General features: G+C 37.5%; 1 pseudogene; it reads right to left on the reverse strand.

Moving 5' to 3' along the window:
• Nucleotides 1–8,794: 8,794 nt before the first annotated feature.
• Nucleotides 8,795–16,130, reverse strand: LOC139013789 (rho GTPase-activating protein 17 pseudogene; annotated as a pseudogene).
• Nucleotides 16,131–17,191: the final 1,061 nt, after the last annotated feature.

The raw sequence follows: 17,191 nt of genomic DNA on the forward strand, positions 1-17,191 counted from the left end.
TCTCCCTTCCTCTCTGTAAAAAATTAATAAAATATATTTTTAAAAAAACTATAGAAATGACTAAGTACTGGTAAAAGATGTGGGACAATTGGACCTCTCATATTGTTGGGGAGATTCTAAATTGTACATGCCTCAAGTTATAGTTGTGCAGTTACTGATAAAGTACACATAAATTCATCATATGACCAGTCACTATATTTTCAGAAATTTGACCAAATAATATGAAAACCTATGTTCACACAAACCTATACATACATGTGTATAAAGGCTTTATTAATACTTAGCACACATGTCCCTCTACTGTGAAATGAATAAACAAACATGACACATCCAAATTTCAACAACAGAAAACTATCCTACCATAATAAGTAATGAAACATGGCTTCATGAAACAATATAGATGGATCACAAATACATTTTGCTAAGTGAAAGACTCAGAAGTAATTCAAAAAGTTACTTATTGTATGATTTAATTTATGTGACATTCTTTCAAATGCAAATTTTAGGAACAAATATCAGACCAATGATTGCCAGAGTCTGGAGGAAAATGGAGGAGTTGGTTACACAAAGATAGGACAAACCTTTGGAATGATGTGCACCCCATATTCTGATTTCCATGGGGCCGTAAGTCTTTATACATTTATAAAGATTCACAGAACTAAGTACTTAATAGTGCAAATTATGTGTATGTAAATTAAGGCTTAAATTTTAAAATAGGAAAATATATTCAGCAAAGGTTGGATGCCATAAATGCTCATTAATTAAAACCTGATAATATAATTGTTGTTGATTGCACAAAAATATATAAAAATGAATGAATATGTAAAAGGTAATAAAATAGAGAAAAATTTTAAGCAATTTTAACAAAAGTTACATTAGTGTCCTTCACTTTTTCTTCAACAACTTTCTTTGTGGAACCAATCTCTAAAATTGAAAAAGAGTATTTCTCCTGTGTGTATTTTAATTCACCATTTGAATAAAACAACTTATACCTTGCCCCAGGCATGTAATCTGAATTAGCATAAAATTGATTTAAATATATCAACATAGAATGTGAACACTAGTGTTCAATGAATTCTTCATGCAGCTTTTTTAAGTTACATTTATTAGAAACAGGTTTCTTTTGCCTTTTCAAATTTCTTGCATTACCATCTTCATTGTTAAATCAAAATACCCCTAGAAGAATTAATTTTTGAGATAAACTTCAAAGTAGTTTAATATTCTTTTTTAAAAAAAATTTAATATTCTCCTGAAGTAATATATTCAGTATCTCCGAGGAGCCACCAACCCAAGACTTTCCTCACACAGCCTTTATCTGCTCTGCCCACCTTCTGCTGGAGCCCAGGGTGAGTGGCTACAAAGAAATTGTGTGTTTTGGCCTTTTAAGAGAGTGTCTGTTTTTCTAGCCATCTCTCCCTGGTGAACCGAAACCCTGCTGCTTTTCACAGCCAGATGTTATGTGGGCACCTTTCCCAGTTCTGGTGCTCTAGGCTGGGGAGCCTGGCTTGGAGGTTAAACCCCAGACTTCTCAGGGGGAAACCCCCGCAGCTGAGATATCCCTCTGGAACTTCAGCTTCCACCTATGGAGCCCAGCCAGCCCTCCCTCCAGTGCCCCTATATTGCCTACCAGTCTCCATGTAGCCTCCTTCAAAGGTCCTTGGTTATAAGGATTCTCTCCAGCTACTCTCCAGTTATTTATTCAGGATGATTTTTCTATACTTTAGTTGTAAACTCAGTTTGCTCCTGGGAGGAGGTCAGTGTAGTTTCCACTTAATCAACTGCAGTCTTTATCTCCCCAGATTTATGCCTTTTGAATGTACATTATAAAAATATTAGAGGAATTTTTATTGTAACATTAAACCTTAAAGTAAATAGCAAGTGCATTTTGAATTCAAAGATACTTTAGTCTTATTTTTATAGTATACCATGACACCTCATTCTCTACCCTTTTTACTTCTAACTCATTTATAGCTTTATATTTAAAAAGGGTTTCTTATTTATAATATACTAGAGGCTCAGTGCATGAAAATTCATGCACTGGAGGCCGGTGGGAAGGGGGGGAGGTCCCTCAACCCGGCCTGCCCCCTCTCACAGTCTGGGAGCCCTAAGGGCAGGAGGTGACCCAGTGTTCAGGGGAAGGTGATGCCCCATCACACCTCTGCTTCTGCCACTGCCGGCAGTGCAAGCCTCAGCCAGCCCTGGTTACCTCAGCCTTCGGCGGCCCTGGGCGGCTGGGCAGCTGACAGCTAAGACTTGCCTACACCTCGGGCTGGCCTTGGGAAGCTTGGGGCCTCCAAAGGCAGGCGTGCAGCAAAGCTGGGCCAACCTGGCAGTGAGCCTGGCCTTGCTGCATGCCTGCCGCCCCAGCGAGGCTGAAGGGACTGAGTGCCATCATCTTGTGGCTGTGGGTGCTGCCATCTTTGAGGGTGGGGCAGTCAAGTAGCATATTCCCTCCTTATTGGCTATGGGTGCTGCCATCTTTGCAACAGTGTGAGGGTCAATTAGCATATTCCCTCTTTATTAGATAGGATACTTAGGTCTTATTTTATATATTGATTTTGACAATTTTCTTTTAGTTGGTATGTTTAAAACATTCCTATTTGAAGAGATTATTAATATGTTAAAATATCTAATCTTTTTGAATCTGTTTTCTATAAATTGCATTTTTGTTGTTTCTCTTTTCCCTTTTTTTCTGCCTTCTCTTGTCTTAACTATTTAATATGATTTCATTTCTTTCCTCCCTTAACATATCATGTATATCTCATTTTGAAAATATTTAATAGTTTCTCTAGAGCAGTGGTTCTCAACCTGTGGGTCGCAACTCCTTTGGCGGTCAAACGACCCTTTCACAGGGGTCACCTAAGACTATCCTGCATATCAGATATTTACATTACGATTCATAATAGTAGCAACATTACAGTTATGAAGTAGCAACGAAAATAATTTTATGGTTGGGTCACAACATGAGGAACTGTATTTAAAGGGCCAGAAGGTTGAGAACCACTGCTCTAGAGTTATAAAATTTCAAAACAATCTAAGTTTGATTTCAAAGAATGCTTTACTGCTGCACATGTAATAGGATATTTCCATCCTTTCCTCCATTTTTTGCAACATTGCTTTCTGTCAGTCACTTATCAATATTCCATAATTACAGAATACCTGTATTATTATTAACAAGGGTTATTTTTAGAACATTTAAAAATAATAAACACATAATATTTTCTTTTGTCTTTATTCCTCCTCTGTTGCTCTTTCATCATTTTGATCCAGTGTTAGAGCAGCACAATTTTTACTCTCCCTGAAGAACTACTTGTAACAAAATTTTCAGGGCAGATCTGTTAGTGGTGAATTCCCCAGTTTTTGTTCATACGAGAAAGTCTTTATTTCTCTTTTACATCTGAAGAATAATTTCCTGGAGATGGAGTTCTAGTTTGTTGTTTTCTTTTTAAAAAAAAATATATATATATATATTTTATTGATTTTTTACAGAGAGGAAGGGAGAGAGATAAAGAATTAGAAACATCGATGAGAGAGAAACATCCATCAGCTGCCTCCTGCACACTCCCCACTGGGGATGTGCCCGCAACCAAGGTACATGCCCTTGACCGGAATCGAACCTGGGACCCTTGAGTCTGGAGGCTGATGTTCTATCCACTGAGCCAAACCAGTTAGGGCTGTTGTTTTCTTTTTAATTCAACACATTAAATATTTTACTCTCTTCACTGCTTGCATAATTTGTGCAAAAATTCTACTGTAATTTTTATCCTGCCACACGTCTTTCCTTGCTTCTCTTAATTAATTTGTATTTGGTTTTCTAAAGTTTGAATATAATATGCCTAGTTATGGATTTTTTTGCTATTTATCCTGTTTGCTATTCTCTGATCTTCCTTGATGGATGTCAGTTTTGGAAAGCTCTTGGCCATCTTTTTCTGCTCTATTTTTTCTACTTCTTATATTTCACTTAATGTATATTACATCTTTTGATATTGTTAAGCAGTTTTGAATGTCCTTTTTTTATTGTTGCTGTTCTTATCATTTCTTTCTTTCATCTCTTTGTAAAATTTCTATCGATCTTTCTTTTTTTTTTTTCCTATTGGTCTTACTCTTCACTGATTCTTTTTGGCCATTCTGAGCCTACCAATAAGTCCACTAAAGTCATTCTTCATTTCTATTACTTTTTGATTTCTAGCATTGCCTTTTAAAAAAAAACATTTCATGTGTGAGCATTGCTTTATGACTCATTCACAGCTTTTTATCTTTCTCTCTACATTACCCACCCATCTTGGATGTTGTCTTCTCTCTTCATTAGAGCCTTTAATCTATTAATTATAGTTATTTTTTCATTGCTTATCTCACAGTCTCAATATATATTTTATATTTGAATATGGTTCTTATACTTGTTTTGGCTCTTCAGACCTTTTTTTTCCTTTTGGCATGCTTTTAATTTTTTGTTGAAAGCTGGACAAGTTGTATCAGAACCAATAAATCTTTAGTAAGAATTTATACTAATTTGGGTAGTGCTTGGGTTGTGTTATTTAATAGTTAACATGTCTAATGTTTATTTTAATTTTAGGTTTAAGAGGCTTCAACTTATTTCTCTAGCATATTTTGTTTTTCTCTCCTTCCTTGGCTGTTGGCCCTTCCTAGATGCTACTCTTGGCGAGTATCTGTATCTCGTAATCCTTTTAGGTATCATCCACTATAATTAAACTAGAGCCCTATTGGAGTGGTGGCAAAGAGTTAATAGGAGCATTCAATAAACTTTAGATTTAGTTTCAATTTGTAATGGTCCTGTGCCTCACAGCTGTGGCTTCACAGTTTCTGTCCCTTCTCCAGTGCTTTAATTTTTGTTTTCGTTTTTTGTTTTTTTTTCTCTTCATGCTATACTGATTGCTCTAACTGTGGCAATCCCAATCTGTTTCTTCAAAGTCTTGTTCCATGATGAAAATGTTGTTTTATATTCCCTCTAGGAAGGCTAGAGAGACTGAAAAAAGCAGAGATTCTCTTCGTGTAGGTGAGATATAGCTTCAGAATTGCACTCTAATGAGTTTTTTGTTTCCACACCCCACCCCCACCCCCCCTTCCCCCCGGAATTACAGGCTTCTGTTATTGTTAGGGCTCTACTTGTTTTAGAATGGTTATTTTTTTCCTTTCCCTTCTAATGTCATTAGGGATCATTCTCAAATTCTCACTATGAGAATCTGGTGGGATTCTCAGAGGAAAAAAATCACAAAAAACTGGGGTCCACCTATAATAGTGCAGCACCCCCCCCTCCCCCAAGACTGAAGCCTCCCATTCTCGCATTGTACACTTCACTGAAAATGTTCTGGTACTCTCAAGTCAGCTTCTTGGCAGTACCAGATGAGTTCTAATAAGTATTAAAAATATGTCTCCCTAAAAGTAATCATAAAAGTATAGATAAATTGGTTACTATCTCAAATCAACAGTGATGGGAGACTTTATAGAGACAGCTGAGGCTATTTTTGTATCATGTATCACCTGTCAGCAACATAATTCTGGTAAACTGTAAAAGTGGTACACAGCCAGGAGTAAAAGGGCTGTTTGAACAAAGTGAAATGGATTTTATCCAATTTGTCCTCTCTAAGGGATTTGAATATGTTTTACTTATTGTATGTATATTTTTCAGAATAGGTTAAAGATTTATTTTGCTAAAAAGTTGGAGCCCTAATAGTCACTAAACTGTTATTTGATTTTTATTCCAACTTGGACCATTCCAATGTTTATATAATGTGACCAAGGCACACACATTATGGAAGCCTAAGCTGTTACTCTTTACTCGGAAACCACACTGTCCTTACCACCCACAGTTTCTGGAAAGGTTGAAAGATTCAATAGCATCTCTAAGTTAAAATAAGTAAAACTTTCTGAAACCCTTTGGCTTGGCTAAATTTACTCCAATTAGTCCAAAGGGCCAGCCATAGAGTTCACTTATTCACAGACACATTGATTACCCTCTATTAATTGGTAACTAAAAGGTCTATGCATTTTGATATTTTTATCTTTTATACTAGACTATGTCCTGCTATGTACAGTCAAGGCAAAATATTACAAGGGACTCCAGTATCACCCCCTGTCCTGTCACCACTAAGTTAAGACTGCCTTTCTGCTTCATAATTTTAAACAAGCATATTTTATTTATTGGAGGAGATTTCACAGAAAAACTGCTCTTGAACTTCTTGGAAGGAGGTCCTGTTAACAATAAAATACAGCAAGTTTCAGAGTTAATCCTTGGTTTAAATTTCACAACTAAAGAAGTAATTCAGAATTGCACAGAATTGGAAGAACACTCCAACAGTGGTCCTCAAAGTGAGGATTATCAGGTAGCATAACAAAGTATCCATCTTCCTAAATACACAGCGGACCCAAGACCTTCAGAACCAGCAGGTGATGTTAGAGAGTGCACTGCTTCCACTCATGACATCAAACCTGGACCCGCACCTAAATCCTGTTTTGTTTCTTATTTTCTTGCTGATAATCATTCCTCGTCTCAGTTTCTATAGACCCCTAGTTGTTTTGCATCTATAATGACTCTTGTCTTCTTTCTTTTGTCCTTATTATAATTTTTTATCAAAGTGTACAAATACTAACACAATTTTTAGATTATCCCAGATATAGTTACTGCCTTCAGTTTCACCTCTTTTGAGTGTACCATCTACCATCAGAACCCCACAATCAACACTGGATAATTCTCTCCTTAAATGATACTTTAGGGAATTACAACGGAGTAGTGTTTCCACTGCAACTATATGGACAACTAACCATAAACAAATAACCTGTGACTTTGCTAGAGCTACTTGCCTCCTGCAGCGGGGTGGGGGGGAAAGGGGGGGAGGCGGGGGGGAATGACATACACAAAACTTTACTAACCTATTAAGATAATAAGTAATTTTGTATTTGAATCCATCCATCTTCATATGGCAATAACCCAAGTATTTGCCACCTGAGAGAGACTAATAGAGATCCAAATATGTAACCAAACTAATGTAAGGCTTTGATGCTTTGTGTTGTGAATGTTTCTAAGTGCCCCATAGCAGATACTACTTCATTTGCAGCCAGGGTTCCTGGTCTTGTTTGCCTCAGAAAAATACATCATGGAACTTAGGGATGCTGTTTGAAGAGTTGCCTGTACACAGAGACCCTAACCTACAAATAACCAAGTCTGGAAATTCTAATCCAGACACAATGTCCAAAACAAGGCAACTCTTGATTATTTAAACATTCTACTCGTCAAAATTACTGATTCCTTTATTTATTTTTTTATTTATTTATTTATTTACTTACTTACTTATTTTTGTTAATCCTCACCCGAGGATATTTTCCCATTGATTTTTAGCAAGAGTGGAAGGGAAGAAGAGAGACAGAGTGAGAGAGAAAAAAAACATCGATGTGAGAGAGACATATTGATTAGTTGCCTCCTGCATGTGTGCCTGCAACTGAGGTATGTGCCCTGGATCAAAATTGAACCCTTGACCCTTCAGTCCACAGGCTGACGCTCAATTCACTGAGTCACAGAAGCTAGGGCTGATTCTTTTTTTCTTTTTTTTTTTTAATATGAACAATCAGAGCAGTGTCTCCATTGGTGCTAATCATACATATAGAAAAAACTGAAAGAAACATATCGGTAATACTGAGAGAAGTTATTAAAGATGGTAACATCTGGCCTAGATGTCCTACAGGTCAGTCTGAACTCACTGACATGACTAGTGACAGACAATTAGATTGCATTCAATTTTTTGTTGGCAATAATGATGATGTTTGTGCCATTGCTAATATCTTTTGCTGTGTTTGGATGAATGAAACAAGCAAGGTATATTTTGCCTTAATGAAAAACCTACTTGTATGCTTGTTTGATCTTTAGGACCTATGAAATTTATACTTTTGGCCTGAGTTGGAAAGTTTGGGTTCCCTATTCCAAAGCATTTTACATGGAGTATTAATTGTTGTTATTTACGTTATAGTACTAATTATGTTCAGTTCTTAACTAATATGGTAGATCACATGTCTATTACTATTTTGAAAGCTGTTACTTTTGTGTTGGTGAGATTTCTGAGAAAGTATAGGGAAGAAATTGGGTAAAGCCCTCTGTGTCAGTACTTTGGCTTTGGTACTGGCCTGGGCATTCGGAAAGTTCCACTATGTAGCTGCACAGACTCCCGGTAACTCACAGCTTGGGTCTGTAAAGCTTGCATTCCGGGGTTACCCTTTTTGGGTGGAGATGGGCTCGGGAGAAGAAGTCCCTGCTCACTGGGCCATGCCATGGGATTGGGTTACCTAGTTTGTTATGTTTTAGTGGCTGGATTAGTTTGGGGCTGTGTCAATAGCAGATTGTGAACTCATATAGAAAACAGACTGCTGAAGGATCTCCATGGCGAACAGTGTTAGGAGGGAGTGCAGGGCTCCCTAGAACCTGTCTGTGTGCTGAGTGGATGCCCTTAGTGAGAGACAATGTGAATGACAAGATATTCTTGGATAACTCTGGCCCCCAGAATGCCCAGAAGGTGGTTTTCCTGGTTACAGGGGGACAGGAACAGCTCAGGCAGTGATGGCGAACCTTTGAGCTCGGCGTGTCAGCATTTTGAAAAACCCTAACTTAACTCTGGTGCCTTGTCACATATAGAAATTTTTTGATATTTGCAACCATAGTAAAACAAAGACTTATATTTTTGATATTTACCTTATATATTTAAATGCCATTTAACAAAGAAAAATCAACCAAAAAAATGAGTTCGCGTGTCACCTCTGACACACGTGTCATAGGTTCGCCATCACTGGCTCAGAGCAAAGTATGAGTGCTAAGACCAGAGGCCTTGTGAGCTGGGCAAACAGAAAGCTGATAAGAGCCAGCAGCTGCCAGAGCCTGGTTTTGGCCAATAGTTATCTGACTTAAGTTGCCTCCTGATGTGGGTATAGCTACAGAAACAAGTCCTTTAGTTTTGAAGGATTGTTGTAGCCCAGCCCTAGCCCCTGCTCCGGAGTGTCCGCAAAGTTTGGGATGGTCCAATCCCTTGAACTGCTTTCAGCTGTAGAGCTCGGGAATGGCACTCTGGGCCCACTGAAACCAAGGTGATGTGATCAGCGGAGGGAGTGGCAGCTAGGAAGGAGGGGATATGTGTTTTCCTTAGCGTGCGACCCTAAAAGTCCATAAGCGTCACATCTACAGTTCTCCTTTTGTACCAAACCCTTTCCATCACTGCAATCCTGGCAGGCCACTTCTCCAGTGTCCCCAAGTTAGATTCATTTCCAGTGTGGGATGACTGATTAGAATTTGGGAGAGGGAGAGAAGTACAAATGCCTTTGCATATTAAACTTCACCTTTTTAGGGAAAAACTACTCAGTATTTTGGATGATCCCTTCAGTGACTGCAACCACCTGAATGGATGTGGCTACAGCCATTTCAGCAAGTATTCCTTCACTTTTGACCCATAATAAGTTAGGCACTCAAAGTATTGCAGTGTTTCTTAGAGCATTTTATTAGTGCTTCTGGTTTGAGCAAGCTCCACACGTAGTTTGATTAAATATATAAAGTCAAAAAACTTTTGTGGTGGTAACTTCTGACATGTTTTTTATAAATCTTGAAGTTTTTTTTGTCTTAATCCTTTACACTTGCAACTTGTGTCCATTATTCATCCAGATAAAAAGTCATCAAACTTCAAGCAATTCCTGTCATTGGGACTTTAAAGCAACTGCTACCGCATGGGAGTCTGAATACAACTTCTCCAAGTGAGAAGTATGGCAGTCTAAAGCGGCTCTCAGTTTCTTTAACTTGGAGGCCACACCCCCCAATTAAAAACCACCCTTCTCCTCATGTTGGTCTCCAGGAGCAGCACTATGTGGGCTTCAAATGGAACCCCCCTCAAATATTCTTTCAAAGGAGTCCCAAAGCTGTTTTTCCCCAGCCACTTATTTTGATCAGCTCACACTTATACCAGGGCTTTTTCCAAGACTACTAATGCGTTTCTATGGTAACCTGCTCTGGCTTCCAATAATGAATGGAAGAAATTGCTATACTGCCCACCTTTGTCCGTTCAATTGCCCATGTCTGCTGGAAATTGATCCTGTACTGTTCTACTTTATTTCCAACTTCATCCATTTCTTTCTTTAAGGTATCTGTTTTTTGATGGAAAGCCCTGAAGATTTGTGAGCTTAGTTCCACCTGATTCTAACCGAGTTCCAGTCTAAAACCAATTTAGTGAACTGTTTCTTCTGGTTTTAGATGTTTAGGGATCTCTGCCTTTGCTATGCCATACAGAAGATTCACAATTTTTCTTTCAACAAAGATTTCGTACTGAGAGAGTTCTACAGTCAGTTGATTTTCTGCTTCTCCACATGTGTCCAACATCTTCCCAAGAGGAAGTCTTCTAGCTGAGCTGATGCTTCTTGCATATTCTGAGTGAGATGATCTTTCTCTGTGCTTCCTCTGGCATCGGCGCCATGCTGGCCCTGGAAGCACACCACCAGGCTCTTATGAGAATGGTGGCACTTTGCACCATATTGATGCAAAGCTTGAGCTGTAACAGACCTTCAGAGAGGACTTCTGTTTTCTCAGCTCTTCCCACCATTTGGTTGGCCAGCTGCTTCGTGCAGTTGAACTTGTTCACTGCAGGAGTGGCAGCCTGACCCAAGGGGATCAGACCGACAGGGCAGGACAGCAGCCGCAGCCAAGGTTACCCAGGCTGGCCAGTGGCCATGTCATTTGTCACTTCTAGTGTCATAGCCCTATTTTTATTTTTATTTTCTTCCTGCCATATTACTTCAAAATGCTCCCTGTAAAGATCTCCAAGTTGAATTTAACTAAATCATCTTATCAGTGGTATGCATTTTGTAGAGCATGGTCAGGTAATATGGAAGTGTAAAACATGGAATGCATATGATATCACTTTATTTTAAATTTTATAATTTGAATGTAAACATTTACTAATCATGCAATTTAAATATTAGTAGGAGAAATTTTTTTAGGATGTATTTTTTTTTTGTAAGAAATAATTATGGACTTACTTAATTGCCATTTCTGAAAAATAAATTTAAGTTTACCATAGTTATTACTAAATGTGAATCTGAAAATGACTTGTCTCTTGCTTTAGACAAACTGAATTTCTATAGAAGATAATGATATGAATGCACATTTGGAAAAAGATTTAAAGTTTTTTTTAATATTTGGAAAGTTTAGCATTGCTAAGTAATCAGGTTATTGGATGGTAATTTCTCACTCAGAACCCTTCAGGAATGAGAAATGGACAGTTAAATTGACAGTCTGAATTAAAAAATAATAAATTATTAATTCATATGAAAAAAAGAGGCATTCTGGAAAATATTTTTAGGCAGCATTTTTACTGGTTCTCTTAGCAATCATGCTAATTATTAATTCACATACCACATATCAATGAAATAGTTGTTTATTGAAAAATAACTTAATAACTCCATTATTTGTCAGTTCTTACCTATACATCTAACATAGTTTCATAGAGTATTTTCTTTTAGTTAAATATCCTTTCTGAGCAAATTTTCTCATTAATTTTCATATACTCAAATTAGCTAAAAATTTTAATGTCATATTTTTCAAATCATAAGCATTGATTAAAGTTATCACATATAGGATGAACAACTACTTCCTTACATTTAATTTCTCAGGGAGAAATAATAACTTACAGTTAAGTAAACAATGATTTGGATTTGTTAAAAATCATAAATCAGTTGGTATTCTGTAAAGAGATAATCATTCTTAATAAACACAGTGGGGCCTTGACTTATGAGTGTCCCGACTAACAAGTTTTTAGAGATATGAGCAGTCTCTTGGCAGATTTTTGGCTTTGAGTTTCGAGCTAAAATTCGGGTTACAAGCCAGCTTCAGATACCCCACCTCTAGTTGGTGCAGCGAACGTCACAACATCAGCCCAGCATCACGTGTCTCACTTGTTCACTGTTGATTTGACATACGAGTAATTTGAGTTACGAGCTCCGTCACGGAACGAATTAAACTCGTAAGTCAAGGCCCCACTGTAAAAGCTATTGAGTACAAAATGCAGATACTGTTTTCAAATTTGATCAAATCTCTAAAAGAAAATGCATAAGGAAAATTTCAAAGGAATAAAGAGACATTCAAGTATGCTTAACTTTGATAAAATCACACAAATCATGCAGTTGAATCTCATCACAATGTGCCACCATAGAATTTTTCATCTCAGCTCTACTTTAGTGTTGTGTGAGCACCTTACATAGACACCCCATAACATATTTCTATGATTATTGTAATGTAAGAACATTTATAAGTTTACCTTACATTGCCATTTTCTGTTAGACATTGCTAGGTTTCACAATGCTTTTTTAAGACTTTCAAAAAACATCCTTGTTTGTTTTTCATCTTGTGTATTCACTGAACTAAATAATTGTGTGACTCTTCACTGATCAATACCTCTGACTAAACATGGACCTCTTCCTGCAAAAGTGCATAACCTCAGAGCACACACAATGTGAACAAAGCTTAGTTGACTTATTTTACTTTTACTTCCTTGTTCTCCCAATTTAAATCATTTCAACTTGAAATATGGTATGTGATAAATCACATTTTTGGAATGGATCAGGGAATAAATGAAAAATAGAGCAAAAAAGACTGTTTTGGTAGGGCTGGCAGTTTACATAACTATAGAGAAAAATTGCAGGAACTTCTTAATTAGTTTTCTTTGTTGACTCAACTTTTATGTTGATGTTTTAAAATGTTAGTTACTGTTACCTTGATACATCTTGTACAAAAGGTAGCTTGGACCTGAACACTGACTTTCCCAATAGAGTAATATATATTTTATTTTTAAGTATTTACCTATCTTTCCATTATGTTCAGTAGTTCGCCTTTTATTAGTCTACCAAGAGCATTAAACAAAACTGTGTATTCTGTGTTTTAATAATCAGTATTTGCCTTCATCATCATCTTCATGATGATTTTGATTATGATCTTCATCTGAAACATTACTACTACAGCAATTAAAAAATTAAATGTTGCAATGTGCCAGTTTCTGAATTAAGGATTTACATATATTATTTTTGCATTTATTTGTAAAAACAACTCTATGTACTATTTCTTGCTTGTTAGGAAAATGTGATTGAGCAGTTATGCAAAGAACTTAAGTAGGAATCTGATTCTAAAACATATATCAAGAATGCAGAACCTGGTTGGGGAGATGCCAGAGCCAGTTTTTTGGCAGTGCATCTGTTTTCCAAATTGGATGTACAGACATTCTCTTAAGACAATGTTCTATGGTAGCTAGTCCTTATTTTATGATCTATATTATTTTCACCTACTCACCCTCACATTTCTACTTTATCCTATGTGCTCTTGTTCAGCCAAAATATATGAATATTTGTTTTGCTTTAGAAAGATAGTCCTCAAAATTAAATAGTTATGAATTTGAAGCAAGATTCTCATTCCATAAAGTCACTCATATAGATTCGCAGTTAATAACATAGTTTATGTTTTTGTTGGTAAAACGTGAATGTTTTCTCATGCATTCTAGAATAAGGTAAGAACTTTTATTTTCCCCTTTCTTACTCAACATTATGTTTGAGATCCATTGAATCAAATAAACTATCCAGAAATAGACATACTTTTACATAGCCAATAGATTTTTTAAAAATTCATCAAATTCACTTAATGGGGAAAGTCTTCTTTTATTTAAATTATTTATTGTTTAAAGTGTTATAAGTCTTATTTTTCCCCCATTTACCTCTCCCCAGCCCCTCCGCCCCCCCCAGCACATGCCCTCACACCCCTACTGTCTGTGTCCATTGGTTATGCTCATATGCATGCATACAAGTCCTTTGATTGATCTCTTACTCCTCCTTTCCTCTGCCTTATCTCTGAGGTTGGACGGTCTGTTAGATGTGTCTATTTCTCTGAATCTATTTTTGCTCATCAATTTACCTTGTTCATTATATTCCACAAATGAGTGAGATTATGTGATATTTATCTTTCTCCAACTGGATTATTTTGCTTAGCATAATGCTCTCCAGTTCCATCCATTCTGTTGCAAATGGTAAGAGTTCCTTCTTTTTTACAGTGGCATAGTATTCCATTGTGTAGATGTACCATAGTTTTTTTTAACCCACTCATCTGCTGATGGGCACTTAGGCTGTTTGCAAATCTTAGCTATTGTAAATTGTGCTGCTATGAGCATAAATTGGACAGATCCATGCAAAAAATGAAACTATGTCTCAACCAACAACATACATCATAAACAAAAAATAAACTCAAAATGGATAAAGGATTTAAACATAAGATAGGAAACCATAAAAATCTTAGAAGAATCCATAGGCAGCAAAATAGCAGACATTTGTCATAGCAGTATCTTTACCATACAACTCCTAGGACAATAGAAAGTAAGAAAAAAAATAAACAAATGGGACTACATCAAAATAAAAAGCATCTGCACAGCAAAAGAAACCATCAACAAAACAACAAGAAAGCCCACTGCATGGGAGAACATATTTACCAATGTTATCTCCAGAAGGGTTTAATCTCCAAAATTTACAGGGAACTCATATAACTTAACAAAAGGAAGATAAACAATCCAATCAAAAAATGAGCAAAGGACTTAGACACTTTTTGAAAGAGGACATACAGAAGGCCAAGAGATATATGAAAATATGCTCAAAGTCACTAATCATCTGAGAGATGCAAATCAAAATGACAATGAGGTACCATCTCACACCTGTCAGAATGGCTATCATCAACAAATCAACAAACAACAAATGCTGGCCAGGATGTGGAGAAAAAGGAACCCTTCTGCACTGCTGGTGGAAATGCAGACTGGTACAGCCACTGTGGAGAACAATATGGAGTTTCCTCAAAAAACTAAAAATGAAACTCCCATTTGACTTAGTGATCTCACTTCTAGGAATATATCCCAGTGCGGAAAGTCTTTTCAACAATTTGTTTTGGTACAATGAGCTATTCATATTCTTTTTTAAAAAATAAACTACTATCTCACACACACACACACAGTTTAAGACTAATCTTTGACATTAATCTCAAAGCTAAAACTGCACATCTTCTACAAGAACACACAGTAAATTATCTTTACAAACTTGGTGTAGTCAAGATATCATAGAGACCCTGGTCAGTTAAGTAATCCCTCTCCACTTCAGTTTCCTCATCAACAAAATGGGGACAACATTATGGATTTCTCAAGAAGTGAGAGTTAAATGAACATATGTAAAGTCCTTAGCATGCGGTCTGCCACATTATTAAAGTGCTCAATAAATTTAGCTAGCCCACACTTGTCTCCTGAGTTCCAGACATATTCAAACCACAGAAATAATCCCTGAAAGTATAGTCTTTTCAGACATGTTTAGATGGTGAAACTGAGGCCCTGAGAGAGCTTGAGTGACTATCACCTTTAAAACAGGAATTTTAGGGGGATATAGTCAGGCTTAGGGAATTTTCAGAATTGGGGTCCATGGAAAAAATCATAGGGCTACAGACTGGGTGAAGGTACATTTCCATAACACAAGGAAGCCAGGTGCAGTTACATAAGACAAGGGAGCAGCAAAAGTTGTATTTACATAAGATAAGGGAGCTGGAAGTAGCCAAAAAGGTCTATATTTACAAAATAAAGAAGGAAGAAAGCCAGAAAGAAAAGAACAATGAGGGAGGAGGGCATCACATGTCCCATGTGGTGTTTGACCTTTGAGTTCAGGAGTTGCTATAGTGGCCAATCAGAGGGGATATCGGACACGGGGACTTGCAGCCTTTATAAACTGTGGATGAAGGGACTGGGTGGGACCCTTTCCCCCTCCCCACATGGGAGTCCATTCTATGGGACCCTTTCCCCCTCCCCATGTGGGAGTCCATTCTGTGGGACCCTTTCCCCCTCCCCACATGGGAGTCTGTTCTGTGGGACCCTTTCTCCTCCCTATGCAGGAGTCTGTACTTGTTCTTTAATAAATTTCCACCTTTGCTATACCATCTTCTTTCCGTGGATTCATTCTTCAACTCCGGCAGACAAAGAATCCGGGTTCCAGTCCAAAAATGCCATTTCACCTTGATGGATCAGTGCAAGGACTTGGAGCCCTTCTGACTGTAGCCTGTCATCTTTTTGGCCCTCACAGTGAGAAGCCATTGTTATAATTCTTAAAACTATTTTGCTTATTTTTAGAAGGCATTAAATACACACGAAACAAGACTTCAAAAAATGCAAGGGGTATAACTGAGAAACAGTCCCTTTGGAATCAAACAAGACTTCTGGCATTGGAGTGGGAACAGGCATTTGGGGGCCCTAATCTGAGGCAGAAGAAGGATCCACAGCAACTGTGACAAGAAAATCCTGGCTAATGGCTGCATTTAAAAGATACTACACTTAAAAGATAAAAGTCAAATGAAACTATTTTCAAATAAATGGAAACAGAGAATTCATTTACAAAAATCTTCACTAAGAAATGCTACTATATGAGAACTTGGATTTTCAAGAAAGAAACATGAGTGCAGAAATTGGTAAATATGAAACCAGCCAGACTTCAGTTAGGAGGAGGCTGTGGAATCCTTTCTTCTGTGGATAGATCATTGCATTGTTTCATGACTAGAGATGCCTTCTTTATCCTGGGAGCCTTCCCATCAACCATTCCTATAAGACATGTCTGAACTCTCCAGTTCCAGCTTTTCTCCTCCTAAACACTTGATGAGTTTGAAAAGTAAAGTTCTTGTCCTTTCTTCACCACACAGAGCTAACTGCCTCTCCTCCTGAGATGACTAGCTGACATGCAGGCTGGGCCTGGAGGTGGAGGATGGGAGCACTGCCTGGGTTTGAACTGGGTTGGACAAATAAATGTGGCAGCTGGTACAAGACTTCTGAATCAGAGCCTACAGACCAGCTTCAAAGAGCCATGAGTATCAGTTGGCTTACATCTCCTCTGTAGATCTCTGAGAGGAGAGAAATGGCACTAGACATATATGTGCTCCTAGGATACCTGCTGGTCATCTTGGTCCTTCAGAACCAAGTCTGCCCCATCATTGAGGCTGAAAGATCACTGGCATTTGCAGCCAAGGAGACCACAAGGAGGCGGATACGTTTTTTGGGGTTTTTTTGGTATTCTGGTGGGAATCTGCAACTGCTAGGCATGTATATAGACCACATATATGGCAGAATCAACTGTAGATCTACCACTGGCTAGAGTGTCTGAACAT

Source organism: Myotis yumanensis, unplaced genomic scaffold (genome assembly GCF_028538775.1).
Source record: "Myotis yumanensis isolate MYYU_CA2020_CCGP unplaced genomic scaffold, mMyoYum1.0.hap1 SCAF_1, whole genome shotgun sequence".
NCBI classification, from domain to species: Eukaryota; Metazoa; Chordata; class Mammalia; order Chiroptera; family Vespertilionidae; genus Myotis; species Myotis yumanensis.